Source organism: Tursiops truncatus, chromosome 4, assembly GCF_011762595.2.
Source record: "Tursiops truncatus isolate mTurTru1 chromosome 4, mTurTru1.mat.Y, whole genome shotgun sequence".
NCBI classification, from domain to species: Eukaryota; Metazoa; Chordata; class Mammalia; order Artiodactyla; family Delphinidae; genus Tursiops; species Tursiops truncatus.
This window is the reverse complement of record NC_047037.1, coordinates 66,142,158-66,163,157: the sequence shown is the minus strand read 5'-3', so window position 1 is coordinate 66,163,157 and position 21,000 is coordinate 66,142,158. Positions and strand designations below refer to the sequence as shown.

Genomic DNA, 21,000 nt, shown 5'->3' with positions numbered 1-21,000 from the left:
AAATACCTAACTTACAAGGTTGTAGAGAGAATCATGCACGTCAAGCGGCGCACAGAACATACCCGACAGCAGTAATTATGATCAACCCCATCATCGTCATCGCCATTACTCGCTTTAGTTTAAATAACAATGTTTGGGTATTTCTGTAAATTATATACCTGAGATGTTCTCTGCCTTTTGCTGCCAATCCACTATATGATACAATACGAGGAATGCTCCAGCTAATGCCTTGCCTTTATTCTGAAAAGGAGCTTCTGGGCTTCCCTGGTGGTGCAGTGGTTGATAGTCCGCCTGCCGATGCAGGGGACACGGGTTCGTGCCCCGGTCCGGGAAGATCCCACATGCCGCGGAGCGGCTGGGCCCGTGAACCATGGTCGCTGAGCCTGCGCGTCTGGAGCCTGTGCCCCGCGACGGGAGAGGCCACAACAGTGAGAGGCCCACGTAACGCCAAAAAAAAAAAAAAAGGATCTTCTGCTCTGAGCACCTCTTGTTTTCCACCCCAAATTTGGTGTTACAGCAAGTAGTAGATAGAAGGATCCTCTCTCTCCCTGAACCCAGATTTCAGAGCTCAGGACCAAGCCAATGTTTCCAGCTCTGGCCTTTTTCTTCTACATCCTACCCTGGTCTCTCTGCCCCTAGAATCAAAGTTTTCTCCTAAATAGAAGGCAACTTCTAATCAAAATAAAGACATAGTAAAAAAAAAAAAAAAAAAGTCTCAAGAGATCACAGACCAGCAATGCAAATATGAAAACCCAGAATCCGTTTCCCTTCCTGCCCCAGCAGCTTTCCTGGTCAGGAGATGTATGTATTGAAGCTGGTTGCCATTCTTCTGGCCAAGGGTGGGTACTTCCCCATTTCCTTTAATCTTTGCCTATTTTAGGTAGAGTTCCCTTGTCATGATGTCCGGGCATCAGAGGAGAGGGTATGAACCCCACAAAAGAGATATATTTAACTCCTAAGACATGAGATCATTTGAATGCAGAAATCAGTCTTTTAGACTTCAGCTAATTACTAGTGTAGGGCTGGCTAATGTTATGGTTCATTCGCTGGTAATTTCCTGGATCAAAATAATACCTGATCCCCTCGTCTCATTATCTTTTGGGCTACCTCATCCCCTTCCCTTTTAGACTTCAGCAACCCAAAAAATGGACAGAGTGAAAAAGAATATAGGTCAGGTAAATAATTAACTCATAAGACAGTCTTTTAATTCATGGGAATCCTGGCAGCAAGTCTGAAGTTAAAGGTTAATTTAGCTGGTGTCTTTGCCCATTACATATACATGAACTTGTCATTACATTAATACTTGGAATTTAAAGATCATCTTTCATCTCAGGGCTCTGAGCTTGTAGTGACACTGGCTCTGAATTCCTTTAATTTCTTTGGAGAGAAAAGTAAGGGTCAGGAGAAATTTTAAGATGTAGCCAAGATTGCCTAGTAAATGATCAGAGTAGTCAATCTTTCCATTCCTAAAACTCTTCCAGCTAACTTACAATCTCAGTTCCTCACCCATTAAATGAAGATCATATCATCCCTTTCTTACAGTGTCAGGAACCATGTTAAAAAATATGTATATAGACAGAGAGAGAGAAGAGAAATATCTAAAACTACAATAGTGGGATTATAAGAAAAATTATGTTTTGTTTTTTCAATATTTTCAAATTTTTAACACAGAACAGTTTATTAATTTATCTTAAAAAGACATATTTTTAAAAAAACATACTTCATAAGGCTATATACAGCAGTATACAAATCTTTTAAGCTGTCATAAGGCATAATACATGCGAGTGTTATTGCTATTCAGGTATTATCAGTCTCTCGACATTCTGTAAATTCTTAGGCCTTGTAGTACCCTTTTCCTGGGGAGTAGCCCCAATCGAAGGCCCTAGATTCAAAGGGTACTCAGTGAAGCATCATGTCCTTTTGTAGCTATTTAAAGACAAAGTCCCTTAAGCCTGTGCTGTCTGGCTTCAGTGCAGAATGTAGTCAAGAGCTGAGTCATAGAATCACATCACCATTTCATGCACTTGAGGTCCAGGTCTGGCAGAATGAAGATAGCTGATGGGTGAGGGAACCTGCAGAGAGGAGTAGAGCACTGAGTCATTATGTTCTCACCAGATGTTAACTGGAAGGTTTCAGCCACCCAAAAGCCTTAGGCAAAGTCTCTTGGCCACAATTTCCCCATCCATGGGCCGCCATGCTGACCAGCCATTCCCTTGGCACCTTATAAGGGCACACTAATTAGAAAACTCATCTTGCAAGAATGCTGCAGAGAGACCTTTCACATGGAGTAGAACCATAGTGCCCAGAGGCACCGTGACTCAGTGGTAGTAGAGCTGATTTCTAACACCCAGTCTGATGACTCTCCAGCCCCAAAAGGGATGAACTACATGGCAGAGTCCAGGCACATTCCCACCGGGCCAGCCAGAGGATGGTGCATGGGAGTGGCAGGTCCTCAAAGTACTTGAAAAAGTACTAGTTACACCTATAGTGTCAGGAAGAGACAGGAAGTGGCCAACCGACTCATTTACTCATTTGTTTATTTTATCAGTGTGTATTGTCTGCCCCTAATGTAGCAAGGGCTGTGTTATTTGCTATGGGGAAAACAGATGAATCAGATAGCCCTGGCCTAGGTCTAGTTGGAGTGAAAGATAGATCATAAAATATTAAATGCCTTATAATTTCTATAAATGAAATGTATACAAAAGAAAAAAGAAAAACATGGAGTTAAAAGTCCAGAGTAGCTTTAGGCTGAGAGGGAAAGTAAAAGCTTCACACGGGAGTTAAATCTGAGCTGGGTCTTGAAAAATGACTAGGAGTTTGCCACACACGGAGAAGCGTGCCAGTTAGAAGAACAAATGGACTTACGTAAGTAAATAGGAACAATTAAGACAAAGTAAATGATCCAGCTTTTGAATGTTAACTTCATTTCCTAAATATTCCATAGCTCACCATAGCCATGTCATTCTCTAAAGTTGCCATGAAATTTGCACCGTGTACCTAAAATCCACAGTTTAGTGAATGAGAGAGAGAGAAAAGAGGGGAAAAGTAGGAGCTGAGAAATTTAAGACTCAAAAAATAGCCCATGTCCTTTCACTCAAGGCTCCATGACACTTTGTCTTAGAAGCACTCAGAAGCCCAGGCAAGGCTGGCTCTGGGTGATCTTACATTCCACTTGCTAACTTAATTATTTGATATAGTTTTATACTACAATAGCTGGGAACCATCCACCAGCCATCAGTGTGTATATGTATTTTTTAATGTTGTCTTTCCTCATGTTTTATCTTTTATCTTGTTTTGTCTTCTTATTTCCCAACATACCATGGCCTTGCATGTATAAGGAGATGTAAACTTTACTGTTTGGCATCTTTGGGAGACAGTTATGTGCCTGTCACTGCCTTGTCTGTATCATCTCCATTCCATTGATGTTCCTCACTTCTCTCCCTTTCCTTTGAATAACTGTCATGTGCAAAGCTGTGGTATCTTCTCGTTCCCCCTGCTTCTTTTTTATTTTTTCAGCTTAAAGTGATAAGAAGTAAGGCACAGGAACACTGCTGTGACAAAAAAGGCCCTAGGTATTAGGGAGATCTGAATGCCCTTCCTTTTCCTGGAGGTGGATATGGGCAAAAAGAGGTAGAGTCGACATTGTCACCCACGACTCAGCAGGTCGTGGGGACACTGAGATCATACTCCTTAATGACTCTGCTATTTTTCTCATAGATGAAGTAGAATCTCCTCAAAAGCTTTATAAATCTCAGGGTAGACATTGAGAGACCAGCTATGACTTTCTAGAATATTCTTCTCCAGTATCTTGATGCCCTTGTCTGAGATCATACACTTTGATGCGTAGTTCATGGAGACAACCTTCAGCTTCTGTTCTTAGACTAGAACTGGTTCGCATGCACATTTATTCACTGTTTTAAATTAACATACTTAGATGTGCCTTTGCTTCCAATTCCTTTCTCTAGTCCTCAGTGATACACATCCCTCTTTCTGAAGACATCACTCTAACATCATCCTCTGCTTTAAAATTGTCATTAGCTCTCTTCTGCCTTAAAGACAAAATCCATGCTACAGAGCCATGCACTTAAAGTTCCTAGACTCACATCTAACTCTCCAACTTTATGTCTTAGCATCCCAACCACACATCCTACCCAACCAGCCACAATAAAGTGCTTGAGGATCCAGTACACACACACCTGCCTGCCTCACTGTAGACTGTGACTCACCTGTTCTTTTCTGCTTCAGTTGCATTTCTTTCGAATCTCAAAAAAAGAAAAGAAAATGAAACAAAATGAGACTATAATTTATGGCTCACTTTCCTTGACTCTCCCCAATCCAATGTAACCACCCTCTAATTCCACAGGACGCTATAACTTTTTACCTGTATTTCTTGTTAGGGTACTAGGAGCTTCTCTCTCTCTCAATACCATTAAATTCTTACCCTGTTATAAGTAACCTGGAGGCAGGGACTTTTGTCTGTTTGGTTCAGCGCTGTATCCCAAGGGCCTAGAATGGTGTCTGGGAAGTGATGGATCTCAATAATTGTTGAAAGAGCACCTGCATTATGTTAGACACTGAGCTAGAATTATCCACGTGTATCCCTTATCTTTCTCCATTGACTGTGTGTTCCTTTCAAATCATGAAAACCATAGTTTATTCATCTCTGATGTACTCAGCATAGGGCCCAGCATGTAATGAGAATTTGGTAAATATTTGTTCAGTAAATTACATCATGAATGAAAGAATATCTTTCTAGACAACTAACGCCACACAGTATTCTATTTAATTCTTAAATAACTACTTTCTTTCTGCCTCTATGCTTCAGATTCCTGTGACAAAGTTCAGTGTTGCCCTTGAATAGAAAAGCCAATAGCAGACATGTGTCCTACCTTTGTTACTGCAAACACTTTTACCAGTACTTTACGTGTACTCTAAGTATCCATTTCATTGTTTACTCTGGAGTTCAGATAAGTGTTGGTGGTGGTGGTGGGGTGACTGGGAAGGAAAAAATTAAATTAAATCGAGTGATTAAAGTAATAAAGAAAAAGGGAAAATCCCACATCCACTGCCCCTACAAACTATATTTTCTAACCCCTTTGTTTGCATAGTAGATAAGTATTTCACTTATAATTTGCACTATTTCAATACCCTGAAAATCTACTGGAAAATTTGCTTTTAGCTATAGAGAATTTGCTTTCAAATACAGGATATTGCTGTTTGGTCCATTTTTACATTGAATGGTGCCCCAAATTTAGAGTAGTTATCATATTTATAACAATTCAAAGTTTTGTGACTCATCAGTGATATTCATAAGGATGGAGTCGAGATTTATTCACCTCTGTGTCCCCGTAACCCAGTCCCAGGCACAGAGTGGGGTCTAAATGTTCCTACTTAATTTTAACATTATTAATCATTCACTTGATCAGTTGAATGAATGAATATTTATTAATGTATTACTTTATGCAATATGCTTTGCTGCATTCTAGGATAATACAAAAATAAATGTGACAATTAGTGCTCCTGAGTTGTTCACAGGCTAGTGGATAAATATATCCACAATGAGTTGCAAATTACTTGAAACAATTTCACACTACTGTTACAACTGCACTTTCCAACTCATGTATCAAAAGATAGTTACCATTCAAGAACAAAAATGCAAAATCCTCAAGAAAATATTAACAAATTAAATCCAACAATGTTTAATGAAAAGTATACACCATGATGAAGTGGGATTTATTCTAGGTATGCAAGTCTGGTTCAACATTCAAAACATTAATTAGTGTAATCTATCACCTCAACAGGCTAAAGAAGAAAAATTTTACGATTTTATCAATAGATATAGTAAAAACATCTGACAAAATCCAATATCCATTCATGATGAAAACTCTCAGCAAACTAAGGATAGAAGGGAAGTTCCTCAACTTTGTAAAGAACATCTACAAGAAACCTGGAAATAACATTACACTTAATGGTTAGAAAATAGGTGTTTTCCTACTAAGATCAGGAATAAGACAACGATGTCTGCTTGTACTACTCTTATTCAACATTGTACTGTAAATTCTAGCTAATGCTAGCTAATAAAATAAGAGAAGGAAATAAAAGGTATACATATTGGGAAGGAAGAAATAAACTATCTTTTTTCATGATGACATGATTGTCTATGTAGAAAACCCCAAAGAATCAACAATAACACAACGAAAGCTCTCCTGGAACTAATGGGAAATTATAGCAAGGTTGGAAGATAATATTCTAAATGAAGAGAGAAACTCTTTAGGCGTCCTGGGTTTCTGGATAATGGTAATAATGATTTTACTTGTAAAAGTTTTATAGTTCAGAAAGTGTCTTCAAATGGACTTGAAGACACGGGGAAGAGGATGGGTAAGCTGGGATGAAGTGAGGGAGTGACATGGACATATATACACTATCAAATGTAAAATAGATAGCTAGTGGGAAGCAGCCACATAGCACAGGGAGATCAGCTCAGTGCTTTGTGACCATCTAGCGGGGTGGGACAGGGAGGGTGGGAGGGAGACGCAAGAGGGAAGGGATATGGGGATGTATGTATATGTGTAGCTGATTCACTTTGTTATAAAGCAGAAACTAGCACACCATTGTGAAGCAATTATACTCCAATAAAGATGTTAAAAAAATAAAAAACTCCTCAAAACTTACTGAATCAGAATTACTAACTCTATTTTACAGGTGAGAAAATTAAGACTCAGAAACAATATGTGAACTACTAACAGTTATTTAGTTAAATTAAGGCTACACTCAAATACAGCTCTTCACATTCCTGGTATGGAATTAAATTTTAAGAGAGTAGGAAAAGAAAGCTGCCATTTTGTGATGTCGCAATGAGGATTAATGTAAGTGCTAGAGGGGTGTTGGAGGTGATTCCATGCTGCCCCCAGGGTGAAGGGAGTGAATTGTAAGATTGGTGCTCTGATGCAGGTATATACGAAGGAACTTGGAACAATGCTATAGGTCCAAGTGTCTTTGAAGCTATCAGAAGGCTGAGAGTGATAAATAAATTCCCCTGTCAGGTCACGTTTCTTCAGTCACATGGTGCTTCTTCTTAATTCCAAGACAGAATTGGGGATTACGTGTTGATCTCTATCGGAAACAAACCATTGCCTCCTTTAAGCCTAAATGAATCTTTTATGAGGTAAAGGACCTTATCTAGACTGATGCCTGAATAATTTAATGATTTTCTGAACTGATTGTACCCAGAGGCATGTACGTTGAATAAATTGAGATAAGCTATCTTTATCCTTGTGTTAGTAACACATCTCTTATTTCTACCCTCTTCTATTGCTGTCATCATTCTAGAAAAGTTACTCGGCCTCAACTGAAGGAAAATGGAGCTCAGCTGTTGGTAAGACTGATGACATGTGGTTCATGACTAGCATTCCCAAAAATGAAGGGCTGATCTTTTGCCTGTGGCAATGTACAGCATGGCAGCTGTTTTCCTGAGACTCTTCTGACTTGGTTGCCAATTTCTTTAATCCAAGCCAATCAGTACCTAAGGCTACACTGAAGGACAATATGAAAATGGCCGGCTTGGCAGCTGTGCTCTTGTCCATCATAAAACATGGCTGATTTATGGTGAGAGTGGTGTTGATCCCAGAGAATCCAATGAATGGACTTTACAGCAGTGATTTATCAATGCTTATTAACTTCTAATGAGATTGAACCAATCCAGAAGGTAAAAATGCAAAGATTGGTCTAATCCCACTGTTCTTGAACTTGGCTGCACTTTGAAATCCCTGGGAAGTTTTAAAAAATTACTAATGCCTGGTCATCAGAAATTTTAAGACATTCCTCAGGTTCTACTATGAAGCAGAGTAGGAGAACTAATCTAATAAATACTCTTTTATTGTGGGAATTGGTTGTCAAAGTTTTCTCACTTCTATCACTCAATTTCATTGCCATACCACTGTATGCATTTGTCCAGGTGGATTATTCTCTTTACTTTATTGAAGGTTTCAGGGTCACACAGCTAGTCAGCAACCAATGACCTGATTCTAAGTTGACACCTTCTTCTATTTGATAGCTAATACTCTCTTCAGGGTAAATGAGGAACAAAAGTTAGGCAGAGGTGTTCTTGCTTAAAAAGACATGACTATATGAAACTTAATCCTTGTGGAGGAACACATGGACTCCAAAGACCTTTCACTGCTTTTTCAAACATTCCTTACTAAAAAAAAATCTATAGAGCCATAGAGAATTATTTCTAATGAGTATCTGCATTAAATCCACCTAGATATCTTATTAAAATGCAGATTCTAAACCCAAATCTAAGAGAATCTGATATGGTCAGTCAGAGATCATATGAATTCTATGTTTTAAACCTCTCTAAGGTGATTCATATGTCCACTGAAATTAGAGAAACATTAAACAGTGTAAATTTCAAACAGTGATACCCATTGCCCCACTGTCATCTCCTTGCACTGGGATTTAGAATAAGATTTAGCAATCTGCTAAACTTTCTACAAATTCTGTTGCAAAGCAAGAACTTAGAATATTGCTCAAAATCTGGTAGTTGAGGCATTAGAAGAAACATTCCTCCTAGAATTTCAGTATGTCTGAGTATCAGAGAGGCAAGCCTGGTAAAAACTAAAATGGAGGCAAAAAACAACATAAGACTTTATATTTATATACAGGTACTGGTTATATATAGTCAAGAGATACTCTGTACTTCTTTTGTAAAACCACTCTTGGTGCTTTCTACTTTTTACAGAGCAATATTATAAAAGACTACAAGATGTAGTGAAAAGAGCACTGATTGAATTTATGTTATCAGAGAAACTGAGCCATTGTTCCATCATTAATTATCCATGTGACTTTGGGTAAGTCACTTCTCTGATCTCAGTATTTTCATGTCTAAAATGGCATTAATGCATGTCATGTCAACATTACAAGGTTATTATAAATTTCAAATGATATACTCAGTATGAAAGGTTATTGTAACTAATTAATTCTATGCGCATATAATCATTTCATAGTAGACCCAACAGAGTTTCCTTTGGTGACCTTGGAGAGTTATAGAGTTGCTTCTGAGCGGGCCACTTTCTCTTTTCTTTCTTTTTTTGATAGAGATACATGTGTAAATCTTGAGAGAAAATTCTTTTGATAACATTTATCATAGGATACAATGGTACAATGAAATAAGTCTGAGGAAAATAACATTTATATTTTTATCCTCGGACAAGCCTGATATATTTTATTATAGTTAGTCACAATTTGTTTACTAATGTATAATGAAATATTATACAGTCACTTAAAAGTCATGTTTGCAAAGAATGTTTATAGGCATGTTCATGGTGATAAATGGGAAACAGGCAGCATGTAAATTGTATATATAATATTATGTCCATGCTATAAGATACATGAAAAACAAATTAATTCGACAAGTGTTTTTGAGCACTTACTATAAACAATGGTGAAATTTTCTCAGTCTTGGCTCATAAATATAACTTTTGGATGAAAAATATTATATAGTCATACCACAATTTGCTTGACCAGTCTCTCCTTAACGGCTGTTTTGATTGCTAGCGTTTATTGTTGTTACTTTAGGGTGAGATCTCTACAAAAATCCTCACTCCCCAGAGGATCTTCTCTGGGTCCTCTGAGCCTATACCTCACAATAAGCAATAAGTAATGCTGCAAAATGAGTGTGTGTGTGAAAAAAATATGATCTATTGCTTGGTATTCGAAAATTATAAAGTTATTTTTAGTTAATAGAGTAAGCATCTCTATAAATAGCCTGAGATGATGGAACAAAGAGCATTAGTTTAAAACGTAAGCCACTCTGTTGAGATTGTGCCTAGAGGGGTGAAATGTGAAGAGGGGTGGAATGATCTCAAGAACCTACAGAGAGAATAGAACCCTAATCTCTAACAGAGAAAGTCCACCTGGTAAAACCTAGAGCTTAGTGTCTTGTTAGCACTTGTCACATCAATGCTCTACTGAACTGAATGGATAAAAACTTTGACCAAACTACTCCAAAATGGGGCAGTTTCATAGAAGATTATCCTCCTTGAAACTCTTTGAGGAGCACAGATTTTGTTTGTTTGTTTGTTTCTGTTCAGCTGCCTATGAGCTGTAAGCCTCCCTAGACCAGTCTTGTCACCCACAGGGAACTCCTTTCTTTGTCAGTTTAAAGACAGGTCACAGAATAGTTGAATGTCTTTCCTTTCTTTTGTCCTCCCTTTGTTGTAGGAGGAGCAAACAATTGAGTTCCTAAATAGATTAGGAGGTAAAGTGTGTGCACAAAAAGGAAAGTGAAGGAATCTTAATTACCATCATTTTCAATTCAAGTTCGATATATGGTTCCATGAAAAAAAAAATTATTCAGTAACCTTTCTTATACTTAGATATTTACCTGTATATTTGATAAGATTCTCTAGAAGATTCTAGGAATTGAAAATTCTAGGTCATAGGGTATGATCATTTTAAAGCTCCTTGAACATGTTATGGAGTTGTTTTCCTAAAAGATTATACCAATTCATATTCCCATCGAAGTGAATAAAGTGCTCATTTGACCTTACCTGTAACAGAAGTTAACTGTGTCAGTTCATAAGCAGGAATCAAAAAAAGAAAAAAAAAGTTTTCTTGTTTTCTTCAAACCCTTTTTTACAACCAGCGCAGTTTTGTCAATTTCTCTTTTTACCATTAAGTATGAAGTTACTTTCTATTTCCATTGAAAATTACCCTTCATCAAGTTAAAGAAAGTGTCTTCTATTTCTAATTTGAGGAGAGTTTTTATAATGAATGGGTATTGTCAATGTTATATCTGTATCTATTTAATGATAATATTTTCTCATTTATTCTTTTTATATTATGAATTTGATTGATTAAATGTGTAATCTTCAATTTTGCATCCCTGGGAAAAACCCCATTTGATGTAGTTTTTACATATTGCTTGGTTTAAGTTGCTAATATTTTGCTAAGAATTTTTGCATCTGTATTTCTGAAGAAGACTGGTATTCCATTTTCTTCTTCTTTTTTTTTTTTTTTTCCTTTTTTTCCTTTCCTTTTTTTTCCCTTTCCTTTCTTTTTTTTTTTTTTTTTTTTCCTTTCCTTTTTGATAGTGTTTTAGTCTGGTTTTGGTATTAGTGTAATGTTGACTTCATAAAATGAGTAGGCAAATATTTCCTCCTTTTTATGAAAAAATTTGTATAGGACTTTTAAAAATAGTGAAGCCATAAGGACTAGGGTTTTACATGGATGCAACTTTCAAATTACTATTTCAATTTCTCTAATAGATATAAGGCTATTCATATTTTCTCTTTCTTTTGTGTTGGTTTCAATAATTTGTATCATTCTAAAAAGTTGTACATGTCATCAACTGACAGAACAAGGGAATATACTAACCAGTGAATATATAATATGTATAAGTATTTCTATTTGTAAACAACTATATGTATAATTTAAGCTAAACTTCAGTTCATACTGATGTCTCCAAATATAATCAGTTAAAACATAGATAACGGAAAGCATATGAGGAACCCTGAACCAAGATGGCAGAGTAGAAGGACGTGCTCCCACTCCTTCTTGTGAGAACACCAAAATCACAACTAGCTGCTGGACAATCATCAACAGGAAGACACTGGAACTCACCAAAAAAATAACCCGCATCCGAAGGCAAAGGAGAAGCCACAATGAGACGGTAGGAGGGGTGCAATCACAGTGAAATCAAATCCCATAACTGCTGGGTGGGTGACTCACAGACTGGAGAACACTTATACCACAGAATTCCACCCACTGGAGTGAAGATTCTGAGCCCCACGTCAGGCCTCCCAACCTGGGGGTCCGGCAACATGAGGAGGAATTCCTAGAGAATCAGACTTTGAAGTCTAGTGGGATTTGATTGCAGGACTTTGACAGGACTGGGGGAAAGAGAAACTCCACTCTTGGAGGGCACACACAAAGTAGTGTGCACATTGAGACCCAGGGGAAGGAGCAGTGACACCAGGGGAGACTGAACCAGACCTACCTGCTAGTGTTGGAGGGTCTCCTGCAGAGACGGGGGGGTGGCTGTGGCTCACCATGGGGACAAGGACACTGGCAGAAGTTCTGGGAAGTACTTCTTATCTTGAGCCCCCCCAGAGTCTGCCATTAGCCCCACCAAAGAGCCCAGGTAACCTCAGTGTTGGGTTGTCTCAGGCCAAACAATCAACAGGGAGGGAACCCAGCCCCACCCATCAGCAGTCAAGCGGATTAAAGTTTTACTGAGCTCTGCCCACCAGAGCAACAGTCAGTTTTACCCACCACCAGTCTCTCCTATCAGGAAAATTGCACAAGCCTCTTAGATAGCCTCCTCCACCAGAAGGCAGACAGCAGAAGCAAGAACTACAATCCTGCAGCCTGTGGAAGAAAAACCACATTCACAGAAAGATAGACAAGATGAAAAGGCAGAGGGCTATGAACCAGATGAAGGAACAAGATAAAACCCCAGAAAAACAACTAAATGAAGTGGAGATAGGCAACCTTCCAGTAAAAGAATTCATAATAATGATAGTGAAGATGATCCAGGACCTCGGAAAAAGAATGGAGGCAAAGATGAAGAACATGCAAGAAATGCTTAACAAAGCCCTAGAAGAATTAAAGAACAAACAAACAAAGATGAACAATACAATAACTAAAATGTAAACTACACTAAAAGGAATCAACAGCAGAATAACTGAGGCAGAAGAACGGATAAGTGACCTGGAAGATAGAATGGTGGAAATCACTGCTGCAGAACAGAATAAAGAAAAAAGAATGAAAAGAAATGAAGACAGCCCAAGAGGCCTCTGGAACAACATTAAAGGTAACAACATTCGCATTATAGAGGTCCCAGAGAGAGAAGAGAAAGAGAAAGGACTCGAGAGAAAATTTGAAGAGATTATAGGCAAAAGCTTCCCTAACATGGGAAAGGAAATAGCCACCCAAGTCCAGGAACAGCAGCAAATCCTATACAGGATATGCCCAAGGAGAAACACTCTGAGACACATAGTAATCAAATTGGCAAAAATTAAAGACAAAGAAAAATTATTGAAAGCAGCAAGGGAAAATGACAAATAACATGCAAGGGAACTCCCATGAGGTTAACAGCTGATTTCTCAGCAGAAACTCTACAAGTCAGAAGGGAGTGGCATGATATACTTAAAGTGATGAAAGAGAAGAACCTACAACCAAGATTACTCTACCCAGCAAGGATCTCATTCAGATTTGATGGAGAAATCAAGAGCTTTACAGACAAGCAAAACCGAAGAGAATCCAGCACCACCAAACCAGCTCTACAACAAATGCTAAAGGAACTTCTCTAAGTGGGAAACGCAAGAGAAGAAAAGGACCTACAAAAACAAACCCAAAACAATTAATAAAATGGTCATAGAAACATACCTATTGATAATTACCTTAAACGTGAATGGATTAAATGCTCCAACCAAAATACACAGGCTTGCTGAATGGATACAAAATCAAGACCCATATATATGCTGTCTACCAGAGTCCTGCTTCAGAAACAGGGACACATACAGACTGAAAGTGAGGGAAAGGAAAAAGATATTCCATGCAAATGGAAATCAAAAGAAAGCTGTAGTAGCAGTACTCATATCAAATAAAATAGACATTAAAATAAAGAATGTTACAAGAGACAAGGAAGGACACTACATAATGATCAAGGAATCAATCCAAGAAGAAGATATAAAAATTGTAAATATATATTCACCCAACATAGGAGCATCTCAATACATAAGGCAACTGCTAACAGCTATAAAAGAGGAAATTGACAGTAACACAGTAATAGTGGGGGATTTAACACCTCACTTATACCAATGGACAGATCATCCAAAATGAAAATAAATAGGGAACTGGAAGCTTTAAATGACACAATAGACCAGATAGATTTAGTTGATATTTATAGGACATTCCATCCAAAAACAGCAGATTCTTCTCAAGTGTGCACAGGACATTCTACAGGATAGATCACATCTTGGGTCACAAATCAAGCCTCAGTAAATTTAAGAAAACTGAAATCATATCAAGCATCTTTTCTGACCACAACACTATGACATTAGAAATTAATTACAGGGAAAAAAACGTAAAAAACACAAACACATGGAGGCTAAACAGTATGTTACTAAGTAACCAAAGATCACTGAAGATATCAAAGAGGAAATCAAAAAATATGTAGAGACAATGACAATGAAAACATGATGATCCAAAACCTATGGGATGCAGCAAAAGCAGTTCTAAGAGGGAAGTTTATAGCTATACAAGTCTACCTCAAGAAACAACAAACATCTCAAATAAACAATCTAACCTTACACCTAAAGGAACTAGAGAAAGAACAAACAAAACCTAAAGTTAGCAGAAGGAAAGAAATCATAAAGATCAGAGCAGAAATAAATGAAATAGAAACAAAGAAAACAGTAGCAAAGATCAATAAAACTAAAAGCTGGATCTTTGAGAAGATAAACAAAATTGATAAACCATTAGCCAGACTCATCAAGAAAAAGAGGGAGAGGACTCAAGTCAATAAAATTAGAAATGAAAAAGGAGGAGTTACAACTGACACTGCAGAAATACAAAGCATCCTAAGATACTACTACAAGCAACTCTATGCTATTAAAATGGACAACCTGGAAGAAAAGGACAAATTCTTAGAAAAGCATAACCTTCCATGACTGAACCAGGAAGAAATAGAAAATATGAACAGACCAATCACAAGTAATGAAATTGTGATCAAAAATCTTCCAACAAACAAAAGTCCAGGGTGAGATGGCTTCACAGGTGAATTCTATCAAACATTTAGAGAAGAGCTAACACCCATCCTTCTCAAACTCTTCCAAAAAATTGCAGAGGAAGGAACACTCCCAAACTCATTCTATGAGGCCACCATCACCCTGATACCAAAACCAGACAAAGATATTATACACAAAAGAATTACAGACCAATACCACTCATGAATATATATGCAAAAATCCTCAACAAAATACTAGCAAACAGAAGCCAACAACACATTAAAAGGATGATACACCATGATCAAGTGGGATTTATCCCAGGGATGCAAAGATTCTTCAATATATGCAAATCAATCAATGTGATACACTATATTAACAAATTAAGGAATAAAACCCATATGATCATCTCAACAGATGCAGAAAAAGCTTTTGACAAAATTCAACACTGATTTATGATAAAAAACTCTCCAGAAAATGGGCATAAAGGGAACCTACCTCAACAAAATAAAGGCCATATATGACAAACCCACAGCAAACATCATTCTCAATGGTGAAAAACTGAAAGCATTTCCTCTAAGATCAGGAACAAGACAAGGATGTCCACTCTCACCACTATTATTCAACATAGTTTTGGAAGTCTTAGCCACGGCAATCAGAGAAGAAAAAGAATTAAAAGGAATACAAATTGGAAAAGAAGAAGTAAATCTGTCACTGTTTGCAGATGACATGACACTCTACATAGAGAATCCTAAAGATGCCACCAGAAAACTCCTAGAGCTCATCAATGAATTTGGTAAAGTTGCAGGATACAAAATTAATGCACAGAAATCTCTTGCATTCCTATATGCTAATGATGAAAAATCTGAAAGAGAATTTAAGGAAACACTTCCACTTACCATTGCAAAAAAAAGAATAAAATACCTAGGAATAAACCTACCTCGGGAGACAAAACACCTGTATGCAGAAAACTATCAGACACTGATGAAAGAAATTAAAGATGGTACCAACAGATGGAGAGATATACCATGTTCTTGGATTGGAAGAATCAATATTGTGAAAATGACTGTACTACCCAAAACAGTCTACAGATTCAATGTAATCCCTATCAAATTACCCATTTTTTACAGAACTAGAACAAAAAAATCTTAAAATTTGTATGGAGACACAAAAGACCCCGAATAGCCAAAGCAGTCTCTAGGGAAAAAAACAGAGCTGGAGGAATCAGACTCCCTGACTTCAGACTATACTATAAAACTACAGTAATCAAGACAGTCTGGTACTGGCACAAAAACAGAAACATAGATCAATGGAGCAAGATAGAAAGCCCAGAGATAAACCCACACACATATGGTCAACCAATCTATGACAAAGGAGGCAAGGATATACAATGGAGAAAAAACAATCTCTTCAATAAGTTGTGCTGGGAAAACTGGGCAGCTACATGTAAAAGAATGAAATTAGAACACTCCCTAACACCATACAGAAAAATAAACTCAAAATGGATTCATGACCTAAATGTACGACCGGCCACTATAAAACTCTTAGCGGAAAACATAGGAAGAACACTCTTTGACATAAATCACAGCAAGATCTTTTTTGATCCACTTCTTAGAGTAATGGAAATAAAAACAAAAATAAACAATGAGATCTAATGAAAATTCAAAGCTTTTGCACAGCAAAGGAAACCATAAACAAGACGAAAAGACAACCCTCAGAATGGGAGAAAATATTTGCAAATGAATCAGTGGACAAAGGATTAATCTCCAATATATATAAACAGCTCATGCAGCTCAATATTAAAAAACAAGCAACCTAACCCAAAAATGGGCAGAAGACCTAAATAGACATTTCTCCAAAGACATACAGATGGCCAAGAAGCACATGAAAAGCTGCTCAACGTCACTAATTATTAGAGAAATGCAAATCAAAACTACAGTGAGGTATCACCTCACACCAGTTAGAATGGGCATCATCAGAAAATCTACAAACAACAAATGCTGGAGAGAGTGTGGAGAAAAGGGAACCCTCTTGCACTGTTGGTGGGAATGCAAATTGATACAGTCACTATGGAGAACAGTATGGAGGTTACTTAAAAAACTAAAAATAGACCTACCATATGACCCAGCAATCCTACTACAGGGCATATACCCAGAGAAAACCATAATTCAAAAAGACACATTCACCCCAATATTCATTGCAGCATTATTTACAATAGCCAGGTCATGGAAGCAACCTAAATGCCCATTGACAGATGAATGGGTAAAGAAGAAGTGGTACATATACACAATGGAATATTACTCAGCCATAAAAAAGAATGAAAGTAGGTCATTTGTTGAGTCATGGATGGATCTAGAGACTGTCGTACAGAGTGAAGTAAGTCAGAAAGAGAAAAACAAATATCGTATATTAACGCGTATATGTGGAACCTAGAAAAATGGTACAGATGAACCAGTTTGCAGGGCAGAAAATGAGACACAGATGTAGAGAAGAAACGTATGGACACAAAGCAGGGAAAGTGGCAGGGTGGTGGTGGTGGTGGTGTGATGAATTGGGTGATTGGGATTGACATGTATACACTGATGTGTATAAAATTGATGACTAATAAGAACCTGCTGTATAAAAAAATAAATAAAATTAAATTAAACAATTAAAAAAAAGCCCAAAACGTTGATAACTCTAGTCCCCTTAATCTGCTTATCTGTAAACCCTTATGCCAACAGTGAGAAATCCAGCTCCTACCATTCACTTACTTAATTGGTCAGTTTAAGTATACATATAGCAGTTTAGGAATTAATACCCTTACTCCCATTGGAAGCAACGTTATTAACTAGAGTACAATGCTTATGTGTAATTCCTTTTGCTTTTAGTTTTACGCACTCAACTAATTTCCAAATTTCATCCAACACCTTTTCCCTTAAGCCCTTCCAGGAGGTTATTTTATATATTTGTAATACAGTTAAATTTCCTCGTCACAGTCTACCCTCCTTCCTGGGATCCTCCGATTTCCTAAGTGATTGCTTAAAATTGACATACCTTAAGGGTTATGTTATGTACTATAAAGTTCTATGGGTTTTGATGAACACATGATGTTATGTATATACACAATATCATACAGGATAGTTTCACTGACCTAAAAATCATCCATGTGTCAATTATTCAACCATCTCCTCCTCTCCCTGAGCCCCTGACAACCACTGATATTTTAATTCTTTCTATAGTTTTGCCTTTTTCAGAATATCATATAATTGGAATGATACACTATGTAGCCTTTTCAGACTGTCTTCTTTCACATAGCAACCAACATTTAAGGTTCTTAGATGTCTTTTCATGACTCAATAGGCTACTTATTTTTATCATTGCATAGTATCAATTGCATGGATGTATCACAATTTGTTTATCCCCTCACCTATTGAAGAACATCTTGGCTGCTTCCAGGATGGGTGAAAATGAATAAATCTGCTGTAAATATTTCTGTGCAGATTTTGGAGTAGGTATAACTCTTCATATGAATTGAGTATTAACCTAGGAGTGCAATTGCTGGATCATGTTATAAGAATAAGTTTAGCCTTGTAAGAACCTAACAAACTGTCTTCCAACCTTTAAATACTATTTTGCATTTCCACCAGCACTAAATGAAAGTCCCTATTTCTTTGCATTTGCAGCAGTGATCAGTATTGTCAGATTTTGTTTTCAATTTTTAAATTTTCAGCCATTCTAGTAGATGCATAGTAGTATCTCATTGTTTTAATTTGAAAGTCTCTAATGACAAATTATGTTGAGCATCTTTTCATGATTATTTGCCATGAGGTGTCTGCTCAGATCCTTTGCTCATTTCTATTGGCTTGTTTGTTTTCTTATTGTTGATTTTTAAGAGATCTCTGTACATTTTGGATATAAGCCCTTTATCAGTTATGTGTTTTACAAGAATTTTATCTAAATCTGTGGCTTGTATTTCATTCTCTTAACATTATCTTCAAAAGAGAAGCTTTTAATTTTAATAAAGCCCAAATGATTTTTTTATTGAAGTATAGTTGCTTTACAATATTGTGTTAGTTTATACTGCACTGCAAAGTGAATCAGCTATACTTATATGTATATCCCCCCCTTTTGGATTTCCTTCTCATTTAGGTCACCACAGAGCATTGAGTAGAGTTCCATGTGCTAGACAGTAGGTTCTCATTAGTTGTGTGTTTTATATGTAGTATCAATAGTGTATATATATCAACCCCAACATGACCCAGCAATCTGGCGTATACCCAGAGAAAACCATAATTCAAAAAGACACATGCACCCCCAATGTTCATTGAAGTACTATTTACAATAGCCAGGACATGGAAGCAACCTAACTGTCCAACAGCAGAGGAATGGATAAAGAAGGTGTGGTACATATATACAATGGAATATTACCCAACCATAAAAAGGAATGAAATTGGGTCATTTGTAGAGATGTGGATGGACCTAGAGAGTGTCACACAGTGTGAAATGAGTCAGAAAGAGAAAAGCAAATATCGTATATTAATGCATATATGTGGAATCTGAAAAAATTGGTATAGGCAATCTTATTTACAAAGCAGAAATAGAGACAAAGACGTAGAGAACAAATGTATGGATACCAAGGGGGATGGGGTGGTGGTGGGATGAATTGGGAGATTGGGATTGACCAATTGATGATTTTTAAAATTTTATTTCATGGATTGTACATGTGGTGTTGTATCTAAAAACCCATCACATGGATTTTTCTCCTGTTCTTTTTCTAAAGGTTTTATAGTTCTGCATTTTACATTTTGGTCTATGATTCATTTTGACTTAATTTTTGTGAAAGGTGTAAGTTCTATCTAGGTTAATTTTTATTTTCCTTACTGTTTTTTTTTTTTTTTTGCATATGGACATCCAGTACCATTTATTGAAAAGCTATCCTTTCACTATGGAATTGGTTTTGTACATTTGTCAGTTGACTATATTTGTATGGGTCTATTTCTGGCCTCTATTCTCTTCTATTGATTTTAGTCTTCCTACTCTGTTCTTCTTCCTTGTTCTGAAGTCTGCTTTGTCTGAAGTTAATAAAATTACTCTAGCTTTCTTTTGATTATAGTTAGCATGGTATGTCTTTACTTAATAACCTATTTGAGTCTTTATATTTAAAATGAGTTTCTTGTAAAAACAATGTACTCTTGCGTTCTGTTTGTTTTTATTCACTCTGACATTTTATTCTCTTCAACGTGTTTAGACCATTCACATTTAAAGTGATTATTGACATAGTTGGATTGATATATGTTTCTTTTTTCCCTCTTTTCTGACTTAATTTAATTAAAACTTTTCCTGATTATTATATATGATAGCATTTATCTCCTCTCTGAGCAAATCTATTATACTTATTCCAAATTAGTTAATGATCACCCTATTGTTTGCAATATCCATTTCAAGTTAATCAAAGTCCACTGTCTAAACAACACTATACCACTTACATGTAATGCAGATATTTTATAACAGAAGATTCTTAGTTCTTCCCTTCTATTTCTGATGGCATCGTTGTCATCCATTTCACTTATCTATATGCTATAACTACCCAATACATTGTTTTTCTTATATGTTCAGCAAATGGTTATCTTTTAGATCAATTAAGAAAAAGAAAAATGTTTTATTTTGCCTTCGTTTGTTCTTTCTGCGATGTTCCTCCTTTTACAAATGTTTGAGAACTTTTACTTCTGAAGCCATCTGTGCCTGGCAAGTACTTTTTGTGAGATGTTTTAAAATTACAAACTCTTTTTTAAAAATCAGATATTGGACTATTTAGATTTTTTCTTTCTTTCTGTGTCTGTTTTGGTAAATTATGATCTCATGAGTTTGTTCATTTTATTTAATTTGCAAATTTATTGGTCAAAATTTTTTCTTAACACTCTCTTATTATCTAATATCTGTATCAATAATGATGTCTCATTTTTCTCCCTAATTCTGGTCATTTGTCCTTTTTTGTTTTCTTGATCAATCTTGCTATAATGTTTATCATTTCATTAATTTTTTTCAGCTTTTTAATATTCTCTATTGTACTTTTGGGTTTTATTTGTTAATTTGTACTCTGAACTTATCTTCTTTCTGTTCTCTTTCTGTTTACTTTAATGTTATTTTCACAGGTTTACTTTAATGTTATATTCAATAATCTTATTTTCATATTATGATTTAAATTTTCATTTGTATATTTATACAAATGTATTTAATATACTTTTCTTTTCTAGTATCAATACATGCCTGTACAGTCAAAAGTTTTTCT

At 36.5% G+C, this 21,000-nt stretch overlaps 1 long non-coding RNA gene across 1 annotated transcript; it reads right to left on the bottom strand.

The window, feature by feature from the left end:
- Positions 1–1,190: 1,190 nt before the first annotated feature.
- Positions 1,191–14,468, bottom strand: LOC109551918 (uncharacterized). The gene is made up of 3 exons (XR_012331435.1): positions 4,890–14,468; positions 4,227–4,262; positions 1,191–2,072 (listed from the first exon to the last, which is right to left on the bottom strand). It is a non-coding gene; the product is annotated as an uncharacterized lncRNA (long non-coding RNA).
- Between the last annotated feature and the right edge of the window lie 6,532 nt (positions 14,469–21,000).